Here is an 18,885-nt window from a genome sequence, read left to right as displayed (position 1 = left end):
CCCTGCTGACATTATTTATCGAATATGAAAACAAGGCGGGAAACTATAAAAGCTTGCAATACTAATGCATGCACCGTGTGGAGAGAAATAAACCCCTTGTTTCAATTTGGACTATCTAATACAAAAAATGTTGTTGTTTTTTATTTACAAAACACGCTTCCTACGAAGGCATGCGTTCTTTGGTTTTAGATGCGGCAATATTTTCATATACAACTATTCTAATTTAGGAAAACCGACGTTGGATTCGTTTTGAAAAGTATTAACATTAATTTCGAAAATAAATTGAAACACTGAAGCAGCAGAGGTACTCTAAGTGACACACCGAGTATACATTCTTTGAAACCTATTATGATTTCATTTTTAATATGTTACACTTGAAAGCCACAGTAATACTTTTACCATCTCAGCACTTATATTATAACTGAGACGATTTCCCTAAACTTACGACTCAAAACAAAGATCTGTCCCGGAATATATTGTGGACACTACATTTACTTTAAAAATCGGTTTATGATGTCCCAAACAAATAGCAAATATATACGATCTTACACACATATTAAATGGCTGACGATTCACCTCTATGTCTTGCTGGTTGCATTTTATTGTGTGAAAACTATAGGACGCTATGCACAGTCCACAACATTAGGTATCCATGTATATGGCGTTTTTCACAAAACCACAAAGAAAAATGAATTGACAGTTTCAATTGGCTTCTATAAAGGTGAGTATGTGTTATGAGTCATCATTTGTACTATGTGCACATTATTCAGAAATGTATATTGCATTGCGTCATCTTTTTCGTTCAGGTGACTTGGTCATAAGACAAAATTATCATTACTACCCCATATTTCTGATTTGATTTTTATCAAACATGAAATGCGCCTTTATAAAATAAAAAAATAAAAAATATTTTAATCGTTCGATAATGAATAATACACATGCATGCTCTTAATGTAATTTCGGATCTGATTGGCAATCCATGTTGTCACTTTGTCGGCCATATTTCTCATATAAGGTTGATACTATTCTGCATATATGCTGATATCATGAATCTCTTGGACTAATTCAATCACTATTTCAATACACTCTAATAAAATGATCTTTTATTCAGTGCCGTCTTAACAACATTTTAGGCTCTAGGCAAAGCAATGCACTGGGGACCCCTACCGGTCAATATTCATTAACAATATGGGCAGCATGATGCCCCTAGAAGCGTGAGGCCCTGGGCAACTGCCCAGTGTGCCCATACCTTACGACGGCACTGCTTTTGTTTATTGATTGAGATTGTTACTACCCTGAAGACCATATTTTGATTTACCTTGGGATATATACATATATGATAATGATCTACGATTACCTGTTTTGACTGAGATTGATACATAGCCATGTGAGAATCATGTATGTGATTGGTTCACCTTGTTACTAGTCAAGAGCCCAAAATTACTGTCTAGTTCTATGACAATTTCAACAATGAACAACATATATGCACAGTATTTAGGTGATCTTGCAGCGCATTGCCTGAGTGTTTTGCCACTGTGAGATTAATATACCTGATCGAAGTTTGATAAAAGTTGGCAAAACAGTTGTAGTTCTACTGTGTAATTCTGTACTGTATTGTTTCTGAATACATATGATTATGTAGATTGTTGTATGCACACAACATGGTATACTCAGAGTAAAATCTAATAATCAATTATGAAACACCAGTGACATGATAACAAAACAACATAAAACAATTCAATAAATACTTGAGAATAAATAAATACGGTTTGAATATATTATAAGTGATGTGCATCAATTTGGATTCTAATAAAGTATTTCTGGCAAAAAACGTTGCAGAAGAAAAAATAATGTCTCTGGGTTCATGTTTCTGGTCCTGTGAATGTCGATATATGAAATTGCTTGTCAGGTGCTATTTCTGTTTAGTTGGTGTTTCCATTGATTTCCATGGGATATTCCTTCATAAAATATGCCGATTACCATGAGTAGCATACCACATGTTAAATGTTATTAAACCCACGAAACCCAACCATTCTAAATACTCCAAGCAGTTAGTATTAATTGTAGTGTGTGGACACATCTGAAACTGTTGTTTAAATTTTAAAAAAGACCTTAAAGCACTCCATGAAGACACTTTTCTGAAATCGGACTAAATAGTTTATGATAGTCATAAGTATCAAAAGACTGAAATGCTAGATCTACAGTGGAACCTGGTCTTCTGGAGATAACAAAGGAGGACGTATACAGAGAGTGGTGAGAAGTGTTTTAAGTGGGGATTCCAAGAACAGGCGATGCTAAAAAGAATGAGATTTTGAGCAGTAGGCAGACTGTCATCTAGAATCTGAAGAAGAAAAAAAAAGTGGAATTACTAACCGATTCATCAGCCTGAATAGCACATAGGGAGTGTTGCCAACAAGTAGAAAAGCAAGGGAAGAAAGTGGCCATGAGTTGACAAAGTGTTTTACCTCTATTTACATGCGTCTGCGCTTTCCACCACAACACAGACACGTAGAATAAAGGAATAATTGTACTGTTACTTACATAAAGAATTTACCTTTTCTAACATTTGTATATTCCTTGTGTAGTCAAATCAATAGTTTTATAATCATACTGCTACAACGCAACTTTTGATATAAGAAAGATAACTCGTATAAATCGTGAATAAATAGTTTATTGATTAGTCTCCCATGACTATCTTCGCTATGCATCATAATCACTAACTTCTGTATCGAACTGATCTGTTGAATTGTTGGTTTCATATTAATTCTAAGCTCGGTAGTATGAAATACTATATAAACTCGATGATACTTGCTGTAATTTTTATTTATGTCAGCTTATGATATTTTCTCTTCTTTCATTCTCTCTCTCTCTCTCTCTCTCTCTCTCTCTCTCTCTCATTTTCTCTCTCTCTCTCCCTGTTGCCTCCCTAAAATGTTTCATTCAAAAAACCGAGAAAGGTAACCATTTTTCGGGCAAACGCTAACGATTATGTTATATAGAAATATTATATTATGTTAGATTAACACCTGATCGAAGTTTGATAAAAGTTGGCAAAACAGTTGTAGTTCTACTGTGTAATTCTGTACTGTATTGTTTCTGAATACATATGATTATGTAGATTGTTGTATGCACACAACATGGTATACTCAGAGTAAAATCTAATAATCAATTATGAAACACCAGTGACATGATAACAAAACAACATAAAACAATTCAATAAATACTTGAGAATAAATAAATACGGTTTGAATATATTATAAGTGATGTGCATCAATTTGGATTCTAATAAAGTATTTCTGGCAAAAAACGTTGCAGAAGAAAAAATAATGTCTCTGGGTTCATGTTTCTGGTCCTGTGAATGTCGATATATGAAATTGCTTGTCAGGTGCTATTTTTGTTTAGTTGGTGTTTCCATTGATTTCCAAGGGATATTCCTTCATAAAATATGCCGATTACCATGAGTAGCATACCATATGTTAAATGTTATTAAACCCACGAAACCCAACCATTCTAAATACTCCAAGCAGTTAGTATTAATTGTAGTGTGTGGACACATCTGAAACTGTTGTTTAAATTTTAAAAAAGACCTTAAAGCACTCCATGAAGACACTTTTCTGAAATCGGACTAAATAGTTTATGATAGTCATAAGTATCAAAAGACTGAAATGCTAGATCTACAGTGGAACCAGGTCTTCTGGAGATAACAAAGGAGGACGTATACAGAGAGTGGTGAGAAGTGTTTTAAGTGGGGATTCCAAGAACAGGCGATGCTAAAAAGAATGAGATTTTGAGCAGTAGGCAGACTGTCATCTAGAATCTGAAGAAAAAAAAAAACGTGGAATTACTGTCCGATTCATCAGCCTGAATAGCACATAGGGAGTGTTGCCAACAAGTAGAAAAGCAAGGGAAGAAAGTGGCCATAAGTTGACAAAGTGTTTTACCTCTATTTACATGCGTCTGCGCTTTCCACCACAACACAGACACGTAGAATAAAGGAATAATTGTACTGTTACTTACATAAAGAATTTACCTTTTCTAACATTTGTATATTCCTTGTGTAGTCAAATCAATAGTTTTATAATCATACTGCTACAACGCAACTTTTGATATAAGAAAGATAACTCGTATAAATCGTGAATAAATAGTTTACTGATTAGTCTCCCATGACTATCTTCGCTATGCATCATAATTACTAACTTCTGTATCGAACTGATCTGTTGAATTGTTGGTTTCATATTAATTCTAAGCTCGGTAGTATGAAATACTATATAAACTCGATGATACATGCAGTAATTTTTATTTATGTCAGCTTATGATATTTTCTCTTCTTTCATTCTCTCTCTCTCTCTCTCTCTCTCTCTCTCTCTCTCTCTCTCTCTCTCCTCATTTTCTCTCTCTCTCTCCCTGTTGTCTCCCTAAAATGTTTCATTCAAAAAACCGAGAAAGGTAACCACTTTTCGGGCAAACGCTAACGATTATGTTATATAGAAATATTATATTATGCTAGATTAACAACTCGGTTGAATACGTTTCCAACTCCTAAAACTGCTTCCATTTGGTTTAAGATCAAACAGAGGAGTCATAATGTACCTGCTGAAGAAGACAAAATAAATAAATAATAATAATGGCCAATATTAACTAGATAACAATCTCTATTTCATAAGCTGCTTGATAAGCACGCAGTGAGGGTTTCTCTTCTAAAGGCTTGTTTACCATTACTATACAACATTGTTTTATAATGCAGGCATTATTATTATTATTATTATTGCTGCTGCTGCTGCTGTTATTATTATTATTATTATTATTATTATTATTATTATTTATTAATTAATTACATCTTGATAAGGCTTATCGACGAGTATATCGTAAACAAGTATATCAATTTCACTTAGATTTTCGTCCAGAAAGTTGATATTTTTTACAATGATGCTTATGTGCCATCTACAGAATGTAGTTCCGTGTCTTTTGTTGCTATTCGCAATCACGTCTGCATATTGATAAGTATTGATAAGTATTTGTTTTGCTTTGTTGTTGTTGTTTTGTTTGGTTATTTTTTTTTTTTTTTTTTTTATTTTTTTATTTTTTAGTTTCTATTTGTATTGACATTGATTAAATCAATATAAGACATTTTTGATTTAAACATAAAAGATAGTTTTAAGGAAGAAAGTTGAGCACTACAAAGACATAATTGGAGCCTTGAACACTGAACGTTCAGTCTTTCAGTTACATTTTCATATATTTACAGTTGATGTGAGCCATACTCTCTCTCTCTCTCTCTCTCTCTCTCTCTCTCTCTCTCTCTCTCTCTCTCTTCCTTTGGTCGGTTTTGCCTAGCATTTCCCCTCATTCTTTTGTCCAGAGGCATCGTCGTAGGACAAAAGCAAAAGTCTTTTATGCTCGTCTTTTATGTATTTTCGCCCATATCTTTCTACGATGGTATAGTGTGTGTGTGTGTGTGTGTGTGTGTGTGTGTGTGTGTGTGTGTGTGAGAGAGAGGGGGGGTATTTGTTATTAAAATTCTAACAACAATAGCAGTAACGTCAGTAACGTACAAGCTAAATGATTTGTCAGAAAAAGATGTTATTGGAAGTTTATAATAGCAAGAAATGCAAAAGACAGTACAAGATATAATATTAATTATTGAACGAGTAATAATAATAAATGGTAAAAACGTTTAGTCAAATGGCGTGGCTACAGCGACAGTTGTATGTGTGTGTGTGTGTGTGTGTGTGTGTGTGTGCATGCATGCATGCATACATGTATGTATGTATGTATGTGTGTTTTTGTTGTCTGTACAACAATAGAATTTGGATTTTAATAAAACACAAACACCGAAAATTCTGTGCAACTAGTCTCTCATTTATGCTTCTTCAGGCACGAAATGTTTTGAAAGAAAACAGATGACGTCTTTTATTTTAAAATAACAATTACGTTATTACGTAACGTCATAAATTATATGCAGCGGCATAACAATTATATATATATATATATATATACATATATATATATATATATATATATATATATATATATATATATATATATATATATATATATATATATATATATATATATATATATATAATTGTTATGCCGCTGCATAATATATATATATATATATATATATATATATATATATATATATATATATATATATATATATATATATATAAGGATCTAAAAGATAGACGAGTCTCTAATGAAACCTGAAGAAGTAAAATAATAGAATGAAACAAAGGCAAACAGTCATGCATATAATTATATTGTTATAAAGGATATATAATATATCAATTTAAAAGAAATGTATACAATTTTATATAGTGCTTTGGCATTAATGCCATAAGGATACAAAGTATCTAACTTACGACTCCAGTAAGTTTTTATTATGAGTCTATACATGTCACCATGCACAATATATATAGGCATGAAAGAAAAATCGAGTAGAGAATGATTATTGGTGCTAAGGTGTGTTGAAATAATAAAGTTCCTTTAATACTGAGGATCTCTATATTTTTTATATGAAAGCGATGATTATTCATTCTCTTAGAAACTTGTTGAAGTGTTTGTCCAACACATTGCACGCTACATCGTTTACGAGTAATCAAATGAATCACATCAGTTGATATGCATTTAGTGTTTTCACGTAGTGAAAATACATATTTTGTATTAGCGCTACTGAAAGAAGTACTTTCTCTTATGTTTGCAAATTGAGAGCACCGTGTCTGTTACATTTAGATGTCGAAAATTGTCTTTTTTCTGTCTGTTTAGTTCTAATTAGAAAATCTTGCAAATTCTTGGGTCTTCTATAAGCTAGAATTGGTTTACTTGTGTAAAGTGATTTTACGCTGGTTTTATTTGATAAAATTAGGAGACTATAAAATTGATTAATTGTACGACATCTGTTAGGTAAATGAACGATTATATTGTATTGTGAAACGTATTATATCGTTCTCTATTTTACATTCTGCTGTGCTTAAAGCCTCGTGTTGAGTAATATTACGGGCTGAGTTCAGCGCAGAATCTATTCTATGTGTAGGATAATTTTTATTTTGGAAATAAGTTTGTAATTTATTCAACGAATATTGTAATTGACAATTATCTGAAATAATGCATCGGTATCTTTTGGCCTGGCTATATGGTATACCGTTTTTACATGACATGGGATGACATGAAGAATATTCCACATGTTTGCTTATATTAGTTTCCTTGATATGAATATTTGTAGATATATTGTTATCAATATTTTTTATATTTCATTTGGATTTAAAAATGAAATATGCGTAGTAAATGCATTATAAATAAATTTAATCGTTGGGTGAAAATGATTTAGGCGATCAATATTATTTTTCAGTTCTTCAGTTGAATGGTTCCAGATCATAAATATGTCATCTAAAAATCTAAACCAAACAGATGGATTAAACTTTTTGTTTTGAAGAAAATCTTTTCTAACTTACACATGAAAAGGGAAGAGTATGAAGGAGCCATAGGACTACCCATTGCCGTACCCATTATTTGTATGTAATTCATATTATTGAATTGAAAATAATTGTTTTCCAAGATAAGTTTTATTATTTTACATATATCTTCACTAGATAGTGTGCTATTATTAAGATTGTTATCAATAAAATATTTACATGCTTCAATACCATCTGCATGCGGAATGTTGGTATATAGTGATGTTACGTCTAATGATACAAGGATTGAGTTATCAGATAGCTGTAGAATAGACTTCAACTTTTTAATGAAATCAGATATATCTTTAATATATGAAGGAAGTGATTTCATTAAAAGTTGTAAAACACTTTCAATAAATTTAGATAGGTTTTCAGTATATAAATTATAACCTGATATAATGGGTCGTCCTCGACATTTTAAATGTAAATTATGATCAGGATTTCTATGAATTTTAAAAAGTTGAAGTACATTTCGAACCAAACCGAAACAGATCAAGTCTGTTAAGTAATTATTTTAGATGTTTAAGAGTGTTTATATAAATTTCTACAAAGTTAATTTTACCCTGCCATATTATTTTGTAGGTCTGACCTCACAGCCATAATTGTTTCAAGGAAGGCTTCTGACAAATAAAGAAAACAAACGGATATATGACTGGCATGTATTAGTATTTGTATATTTAACAATTATACTGTACATTCTTATCAAAGAAGTGGATATATTTCATAGTAAATTTGAATTTTGCATAAGTGAATAGCACTTATTTCAAGGATGATGCTCTTTTGTATATTTAACAAAAGGTTAGCACAAATGTCATTAATGCTGTTCGCAGTGATAGTTTACATGTTTTTTTAAATTCGTAACAAATGAGGGTATTTCTACATAGGGCACCAAGATTGATCAAGGACGGTAGCTTGAAAATTGGCTGGATTCAAGAGTGGCAATTATTTGTTCCTCGCGTTTCAATGACCTGATCTTATTAATAGTATCAGCTTGTATACCTTTCATTTTTATTTTGGTATGGTTGAGGGCATACTAAGACGTTTACAGAAAAATTTATATTTGTATGATTTCATTCAACGTACCAGCCAACTAAATTTACGGATTGCGGTAACAGAATAAAATTACAATCCGAATTCTCGGAGCCTGTCCTAATAGTCAAACTGCACACCACTATATTCTTATCTGCGGTTATGTGTGTACCATATATCCAAAGGTCGAATAAACTGCTTAACCACATTCATGGCCCGATTTTTCTAGAGCTTTTTTAAATTTTCGGGGTTCTCCCACGCATGCAACCTTAATGTTATTTTGAAATGACCATATCTAACACATTTTAACTGGGAGAAGGCCACTAAATTTTGTCTGGTGTTTGCTGACTCGTTGAAGATTAATCTACCTTTTCCATTACATGAATTATTTCAGTAATTTAAGTGTTGTGCTGAGCTGGTGAGTATTCAGTTTAATTTCGTTGGATTTTATTTGACTTTGATAGTCTTCGACGCGCATTAGCTGGCAAGAACAGTAACTCTTCCCGGCATATGGGTCCGTAAAAATGTAAATAATGCCAATAATACGGCATAAAATTGAGTTCATTAACACACAAAAACACGTTTTTTAAATAAAGCAAACAGTTATACCAAGTAATCAGATGATACACACACGTTTTTTATTCAGTATATTTAATGTGTTAAAGATACTGGGTAGAGCTTTTGTGTAATGTATTTTCGAGGTTATACTTGTACATATATTTATAAAACACGCATGATAGCTAGAGACATTGTTAGGCCGATTTAATTTAAAATTGTGCTGTTTAGTGTATGCAGAAATAAGTTAGATTCAAATTATTTTGAATAAAAGAAAACCCATTCATGGCATTTTTATATTATCGATTCTGACTGCTGACATTATAAAGAGAGGGAAACACTTGATTTGTACATATCACTTTATTCCAAGAGTCTAATAATCATAAATAGTTCGTGAGAACTCTGTGACAGGTTCTTCTCTCGCAATTTAAGACTTTAAGACTTTCACAATTTAAGACTACTTCTTGAACTGTATGATATTGCTCAAAGTTGATCAGAATTATTAAGAAAGTAGAAAAAAATTGACATCCAAAATTCAATGTTGCAACATACGCAATTTACACCAAAGAAATGCTGATTTACTGTAATAATAAATTAGTGGAAAACCTGTACAATATAAAAGTGTGAACGTGGACTTTTTCAAGAATTTTGTCCATATGACTGTCATTTTTTGTAGAATTGTGGAAGTATTCAGTGTAAGGTATTTTCCAGTTTGTTTATTTTTGTCATTATTTTTAAAGATATAAAAATTGACTAAATATATATTATAACAATTTAATTCTGAAGTGGTAATTTCTGTTACTAAATTGTGATTTCAGATCAACATGTGCATGTGCAAGAATGATGTAATGAGTTAAGAGTAAGATATAAGTTCAACTTTTGTATGACTCATCTTTAGGGTATTTTATGAAATAAATGAGTGTGGGAGATCACTTAAACAAGGGACAGAGGCGTTAAGAAATACCAGAAACAATTCAAAAGTAAATTTATTATAGAACTGAATGTTCATAAAATATTTCTATACTACCATATGTAAGAAATATGAATATTTCAGCTTGAAATAACCACGAGGTTACGATTATGCAAAAAGTGACCAAAGACAAATATTAAAATAGTGGATTATGCTTGTGTTTGGATGCAAGGTGTGAATTTATTTGAAACAAAATCATAAATATGAGTTCAATCTTGAATTCTCTACACAGAAAGTATGCATAAAACATTAAATTTTAAGAGCAACATATAATCTCCACATGTGTATCACTAAATAATACAGCATTTCACACAAACATAGTGGGGTGGGCACTTGAACAAAATGCATAGAGAGGCTTACATATGTAAGAAATATGCAAACGTCAGCTTGAAATAACGTGAGGTCACGATTTTGCAAGTGACCAAGAAAATATTAAAAATGGTAGACGGTGCATGTGGTTCAATGCTTCCTGAGAATTTATCGGAAAAGATATCATGAAGATGAGTCCAGTTTTAGATAAGCACACTTGAATTATGCAGGAAACATTCCATTTTTATTTAGTATAAAATTCTGAAAATGTCATCCCCTCTTACTATCATTAGCGATTATGTTAGTAAACCTGTCACATGGTTAGGTCTGGAAATTTGTATTTTTGGTCTGGAAAATGTCTGGAAATGGTCTTAAATCTTTTCCTAACTTTGTGGCAGGAACCCTGCTAAACTGAACGATGTTGCAAGTAAACAGGTTTATCCGAGAAGAACATGGCTATGAGAAGGGAATACACTACATTTTGTAATAGAAAATACAACGTTACAATGCCACTCAATGACAAGAGATACCAAACAATATAAGCCGATTTTTTAAAAAAATGGAAAATTTCAAAATATAAATTTAATAGGTTACTAAGTTGAAGAGAAACATCAATATATGGGATGTAGTGTGTTTACAACGTATCCGTCTTGGCAAAAACAAATACCGCAAACTGCTTCCATAGTAGAGAACTCATCTCGGTAAGAACTCGTGCCAAGGAGAACTCGCTCCAAGCTGAACTTCGCCAATGTGTCGGGAGAAGTCACCCGATGGTGGTTGAAGAAGTCGCCCCAAAGACCATATATACTAATTTGGGTATATCGCAACATGGTGGTTACCGCTTTATTATCAAGACTTGTGAATTATTATATTTCCTAAATGAGATTAAAAATTCATGGTAATTGGCATTCACATTGAAATTCGAATACAACCCCCTCCCCTTCCTTTTCAATAGTAAGTGCTTACTTAGATCCTGTATATATCGGGCCATTATTATATGTCATTGCGGAATCACAAATTTTTGTTGTTGTTCGTGCTATTTAGTGTTGTCACCTTGTTTGCCACAGAATTAGGCAAAGAAATAACTTGGTTTTGCCTTGGAACTATTTTACTATTTCTCGTTGTACATGCGTACAATGTTATATAGGGTGAATACGTGTTTTTCCAGGTAAGCGACTGTATTAACATGTACCTAGCCAGAGATTACTTGTGACGAAGGAACATTAATAACATGATATGCACGGGTATTTTACCCTGACTTTTGCTCACTCTCCTTTGGATTTAAGCAAGATCAATTTCTAAAACCGACACTGGTCGTTTTGGATTACGTTAAGGAGTGTACGCTCTATATTGTTCTCCAGCCATAGGGGTAAGTGTTAAATTTACATTTTCATTTGATATGTGAAGTTTATTGGTTTGTAATGTCTTATCGCGTAATAATGCATTTATTACAACGCAGATTTGAACCTTGAATTACATACATACATCTACAGATTATACAGAAACTATTATTATGACCAATTTGGTTTTATTGTAGCTGATTGTGTCTGTCGCTGTGATTGTGGTCATGATTCTAATTGTGTATGTCGCTGTGATTGTGCATGTCGCTGTGATTGTGTCTGTCGCTCTGATTGTGACTGTCACTGTGATTGTGACTTTGATTATGACTAGAGCTGTCTGAAGCTGTCTAAAGTTGTTGAGAGCTGTCTGGAGTTTCCAGAGTATTTAAGGATGCGTGCTGTCGGTACGTATGTATGTACGTATGTCTGTGCCACGGACGTAGACGTAGCAAATTAAAAATGGTGATGTATGCTGTATGTACGTGTGTATACGTATCACTGTACATGTGTTGGATCCATAAAGGGTGGGAACGGCCGATAAGAGTGTGGGCTAACCCAAGGAATCGTGCGACTGTACAAGGGGTCTAGAAGCGTACGTTTGGTTCAATTGTTGTTCAATTGCATTTTTATGTTCGTATGATTAATTTGAATCTTAGTTGTGTTCATAAGATTATTTTGAATCTTAGTTGTGTTCATAAGATTATTTTGAATCTTAGTTGTGTTCATAAGATTATTTTGAATCTTAATAGAGTTCATATTCGAGATTATGTGAATCTCTTAAAGTGTAAAATACTGTTTGAAGCGTATCTGCAGTCCATGAGGTTTATTGGCTCTTTACTTCATATTGACTTAATATTTTGGTTTATTTTCAATGTGTGAATGTTGTGTAGAGTGTTTTGAGTCAATCGTATGTTGAGAGCGTGAAAGAATCATTGTATTTTTACATCATCTATTTTTCTTTATTCATTTCATAAATTTCCATCTTTCTCACATTGTGTTTGTCTTATTCATGTAGTCCAAAAACCCACTCGACTTCTATTCTGAGACAATGATCATCTGTGTGGTGTTGAAGAGTGTAAAACGTTCATCTCCATTTATTACATCATATATCAGACTTTTTATAGTTTCAAATTTCTCTCGTACATATTGTCTCCATCCATCAGAAACAGACTCTCCATGATAACTGTTTATTTAACTATTTTATTTAAAGGAACCCAGTTATTTTGAATGGAATTTAATCTTTGCCTCTGTTTTTTAGTAGTATCTACCGAACACGTTTTTTTTTTTTTTTTTTTTTGTTAAAACAATCTTTGGTTAGAATACCAGAAATACGATGGGATCATATGAAGTCTTCATACCAGCTGTTCATCCACTAATTTCACTAACGTGTATCAGCACCACCCCACCATCAACTTCTTCAAATGCTTAATGTGGTATAAAACCAGAAAAAGCTCCTATTAACTTTTATTCAGAATTAATTGACGTCTTATGTTACATGGTTATGCTCAAATAAACAGCAACACAAAAAAGTGAAAACGAGTATTGAAAAATATAATTTATTTCCCTGGAAATATTCTGTAAAAAAATTAAAAATATGAACATACGGTTGTAAAATCAAATCCAAAAATCTAAGAATAATCCACGAATACAACTTAAGAAGTTCTAATGATTTCAAGTTAAGAGTTCCGACGAAGAAATCATGATAGAAGACGATAACGTATGCTATAACCTGTAGTGTGTTGAAGTCAACAGTTCCTTATAGAAACAATACATATCACTCCAATTTTGGAAATGTTAATACAAATTGTTGAAAGCTGTCCTTGTTCAAGAATTTCATAAGGGTACGTGTTTTCCATGCAAAAATAATTAATCCTTTTGAATCCAAATAATCTGAAATAACTACAAACGGCACAACGGTCACTTTCCGGTGTAATAACCTTACTGTGTTTACTTTTCTATACGATAGTTTAATACTTGAATGTTACGCCCTGGATAAGGGTCACGTGGTATTGTTTACATAAAAAAAAATCACGCAGCACCTGTATGTTCTTGATAAGACCTAATCATTTTACTCCGAGAATAAAAGTTGTTTACTTCACTAAAAATTATTTTAGAAGTCTAGGGTTACGTATTCAATACAGCCTTGATCTCACTCAAATAAGACCCACAATAAAAAAAAATTTTTAAAAAATAAGAACTTGTTGACGTGGCTGTTACTAAATGTTGAATCAAGGTTAAGATCCAGGTCGACACCTAGTGTTTACTAAAACGAACAGTCAGGTCAAATCATTTTCTGGAAAATATCATCTGCAGTAAATAAATTTGCATTACAATAGCATGTAAAGAAAAATAAAGAGAAAATTTCAAACTAACAAACAATTAAATTTAAATATATTTTAGATCAGAAATAATTAAATAAAATATACATAACATACATAAAATAATGCAATACTTATGGTTTGAAACACGCATCGAAACATTGTTTAAAATCATAATAATTCTGGACACACGGAATACTACCCTAGTATTTTCATGACCCACGTTATGTCAGTCTATCCTGAGTACATCTTGGAAAAGGTGTACTGTTTATACACCGAGCTATGAAAATGGAATGCATTATTTAGTCTCATTCCGTCAAAACTTTTAACTAGAATCTAGGTCAGGTTTATAATCACTTTTAGAAAATTCATTGTAAATATGCCACTAAGAGATATTAAGCAAACCAAACCAATTTTATTATAAACCAATCGGAAAAGTTCAACATTTTATAAATTTAATAAGTTATTAAGTTAAAGAGAAAGAACAATGAATAGTAAGTAGTGTTTAAAACGTATCCTTTATGGCAAAACAAAATTACTGCAAAACTTGAAAAGAATATACACCTGGGAATCCGCACAAGCAGTAATTTGACAAGTTAATTAGCAGACCATAAAGTTGGTGTCAGGCAACTTCTTGGTTAATCCTTGTGATGAATGAATCATCATTGCGTATCCTAGCGTCCATGGAGTTTTGTCCATAATTAAAGCGCTCTCAACAACACTGACAGGAACTAAACAATATCATTTAACACATGATTTTGTTTCTTTCTTGACTCTTGTCATCGGTCAAGGAGTCTGAAATTCAATATTCTGTTTGCATGTATTTCCTGTTCGACAACATAATGGTACAGGTAGACCTGAATTGTTTTCTTTATGTAACATAAATAATTGTTGTTGAAGTGTATCACAAACTATCTTTATGCTTGCAACTATCAAATCATTTGGTCTCCATAAATTCCAAAAAAATTGTAATAAGAGTTTCTAAAATTATTTCATGCATTATTTCACACTGAACCTCAAATTTTATTCAGTTGTATTCTGATTAATTTCTGAAACTCTCTAAATTCTGAATCAAGCGTTCTATGATCATCAGTTATTTCTTCATAATAATCTACACAATTCCTCAGCTATTTATGTGAAGAAAATCCAACAAAAGGTGGTGGTTGACCATGATCGCCACACATTATTGCAGCAGTATTTTTTGTCAATAACCAATCAAGAAATATTTTTAACGTTTCTAATGAAACTGTGAATATTACCTCCCAAACAATAATCCTTGGAATATATTTCTCTCCCTTTCGTTTAGGAGTCCATTTATCTCTCTTCCATCGAAATAATTTATGATAAGTGCACGATTTAATATTTCTTTCTTTCATTTATCTTGTGAGTCTGTGTGTAGGTGTTAATACAATTCTGAACAACTGTTTAAGAATTTAAAAAATTGGGGGGTGTCACCCGACAGATGCCCCATACACACTTTTCGAAAAAAAGAAAAGGTGTTTTATTTTTAAGTGTTTCCTTCAAAGGTGTGTTGTTTGTTCATTTTAATACATGTATAAGAATTTGATCAAAAAAATTTTTTAAGTAAAATTTTGTATGGGGTATTTATTAAATGTCCCTCGTGTTATCTATAGGGTGTTCATCCGATCAGGTTTCTTTGACCTTACTTGAATTCACTTCCCTTAGTTTCTGTGTGACCTTTGCCAGAGACTTCCTAAGTCACGTGTTTGCTATGTGTCTATATGATATATCGTGTGTGTGCTATATAGTTTTTGTGTAGGGTCAGCAAGACTGTCAAATATCCCAGTTGTCTTAGTTTATATTTCAATATGGATATCACAAATTCATTTGATAATCTTGATATAATTTAGATATTTAAATTTGTTATATACTTTTGAATTTTGGCGAGTGAGTGGTGTACTATGGGTGAGTTATACAAATAAACCTGTTTTATATGCATGGCTATATGTGGCGTTCCTCGCATTAATTAGAGTCGAGAATGGCTTAAGAGAGCTTCTAAAATTCCTTGTGACAAAGCTTGTGTAAACGAATTCTGCTGATATCATTTGCAAAGTGTGTATGGAGAGGGAGTTTAGGACCAAAACAGTGCCTGAAGTGTGGTGTTGGAGTTAGAGGAGAAACGCAGTTATGTATGCAATGTGATGGTAAAAAAATATAGAGCTCAAAAGATATTATGATAAAAAAAATAACACTGATAATAATGATAAAGTTATAAGAAATATGAAAGATTATCTAGCTTGATTTTCAAAATAATAATTTAGGCAAATAATCATTTAAACAATTAATTACTTTGAAGCACCCCGTGATGGTGTAATCAGGCACTTTTAACTAAAAAAATCTATTTGGTTTCTCATTAATACTGGGTACCTCAAATTGTGCGCTGGGTGGGGGGAGAAAAATTATCTTTATCATAACTTTGTCTACAAATGTTTTCTGGGTGTACTCGAAGATGGTCTTGTGATTGATCATATCAATGGCAGTAAACTCAATAACTCTTTATATAATTTACGATTAATCACACATAGCATGAATTGGAAATTTGGAAACACTGGGAGATGTAAAACAAGTGGAAAAAAAGTTAAATTTGTAAATACAGGGACTGGTGAAGAAATATTTCAATCAATGAACTTTGCTGGCAAATATTTTGATATTTGCCGGTGCTCGGTTCAGTGCATCACAGAAAATATTACCAGATCTGCTTTTTCGTTAAATATAAAAACAAGATAACTTTTCATTATTGTTAAAGGGAGATAGCTCTGTCAAGCTAAGATATCTCCGATAGAGTAATTAAATAGTATTGGTACTAATATTATATCAATATTTAATTTTTGTCAAAATAATTATTAATAGAACAATTATTTATTCATTCTGAGACTTCTATTCATTGGTGGTAAAGTTTCCCATTTCATATAATATATATATAATTTTATAAGTTTACCCAGTCATGAAACATGTAAGGTGTTTTTTATGCTGGGTAAAATGTCATGATTGAACAGTTATTTATTCTGAGACTTCTATTATTAAAGGGAGATAATTCTGTCATGCTAATGCTTTCTCTAGCAAAGTAACTCAGTGGTTAACTTGCTTGTTACCACGTAACATTTATATGACTAATTAATATATTTTTTTTAAAATCAATGTAACAAATTTGCTATAATAATCTAACCATCTGTGATAATTAACAACATAATTCAAGACAATATTTCACTTACCTTTATTCACTTCTGATGTATTTCGAGACTGACAGAGACAAAATGAGTCTGGCTGTCTTTTATCGTCAAATAAACCCACACAGAATGACGTAATTTCCATAATAATTCAGTCATGTGATTTTCTAGAACATTCACCCATGCAGAATGACGGAGTTTCCAGAATAATTCACCATACTAACCTGTAGAAGATAAGGACTTTCCTGGATTTTAATGAAGGAATTCCATACTGATCTGTACAAAATAAAGGACTTTCCTAAATTTTAATGAAGGAATTCCATACTGATCTGTACAAAACAAAGGACTTTCCTAAATTTTAATGAAGGAATTCCATACTGATCTGTACAAAATAAAGGACTTTCCTAAATTTTAATGAAGGAATTCCATACTGATCTGTACAAAATAAAAGACTTTCCTAAATTTTAATGAAGGAATTCCATACTGATCTGTACAAAATAAAGGACTTTCCTAAATTTTAATGAAGGAATTCCATACTGATCTGTACAAAATAAAGGACTTTCCTAAATTTTAATGAAGGAATTCCATACTGATCTGTACAAAATAAAGGACTTTCCTAAATTTTAATGAAGGAATTCCATACTGATGTGTACAAAATAAAGGTCTTACCTTTATTTTAATGAAGGAATTCCATACTGATGTGTACAAGATCAAGGACCCTGACGGACTTGAACAAGGGGTGCCATACTGATCTGTACAAGATCATGGGCATTCATGCATTTTGATACAAACAATTCCATATTTATATGTAAAAGATAAGGATTTTCCTGGATTTTTACAAAGGAATAACCATACTTTGCTGCACAAGATCATGGACTTTCCTTAATTTAGGTAACACTGACTCAAGTATCCAATGGCAACAAAAAAAAATTTGGCTTTAATATCGACTTGATTTGTGTACTAATATCTTATTAACAATTTCCTATATGCAATAAACTCGTACACTTGACATACTACTTTTTGTATTTTATACTCGATCTGTAGTGCTACCCCACCAGATCATTTCTTATATACAATATACTCGTACACTTTGCTAGTGCTTTTTTCATTTTATACTCACTCAGAAGCCATACCCCACTAGATCATTTCCTATATGCAATATACTTGTACACTTTCCATAGTACTTTTTGTATTTTATAGTCACTCAGAAGCCCTACCCCACCAGATCATTTCCTATATGCAATATACATGTGCACTTTCCATACTACTTTTTGTATTTTATACTCACTCTGAAGCCCTACCCCACCAGATCATTTCCTATATGCAATATACATGTGCACTTTCCATACTACTTTTTGTATTTTATGCTTACTCAGAAGCCCTACAACACCAGATAATTTCCAACAAAGGGTCATAATTTAACCTCTTTACCTCATAGAGCATAGTGACAAAGTGCAGCGCGCTATAAATAGAACACGTTGCCTAGTCGACAGCATATGCATAGGCCTGCCTGTGAACTGTTAAGCAATGTATTGTATGTTACGTTTAACAGCAATTTTAACCATTTTACGTTTTTGGTACACATCTATTATATGTGGAGAAATTTAAGAGTAAAGTCCAATTGTTATAGCTGTAATTATTTTTCATTGAAGAATTTTGTATGTGCTTTAAAATCTTGAGAGAACTCATTCACCGTCATGTCAGTGAGGCTGCGTGACCAAC

Source organism: Sinohyriopsis cumingii, chromosome 9 (assembly GCF_028554795.1).
Source record: "Sinohyriopsis cumingii isolate HCF-2022 chromosome 9, ASM2855479v2, whole genome shotgun sequence".
Classification (NCBI taxonomy): domain Eukaryota; kingdom Metazoa; phylum Mollusca; class Bivalvia; order Unionida; family Unionidae; genus Sinohyriopsis; species Sinohyriopsis cumingii.
This window is presented reverse-complemented; position numbering follows the sequence as displayed.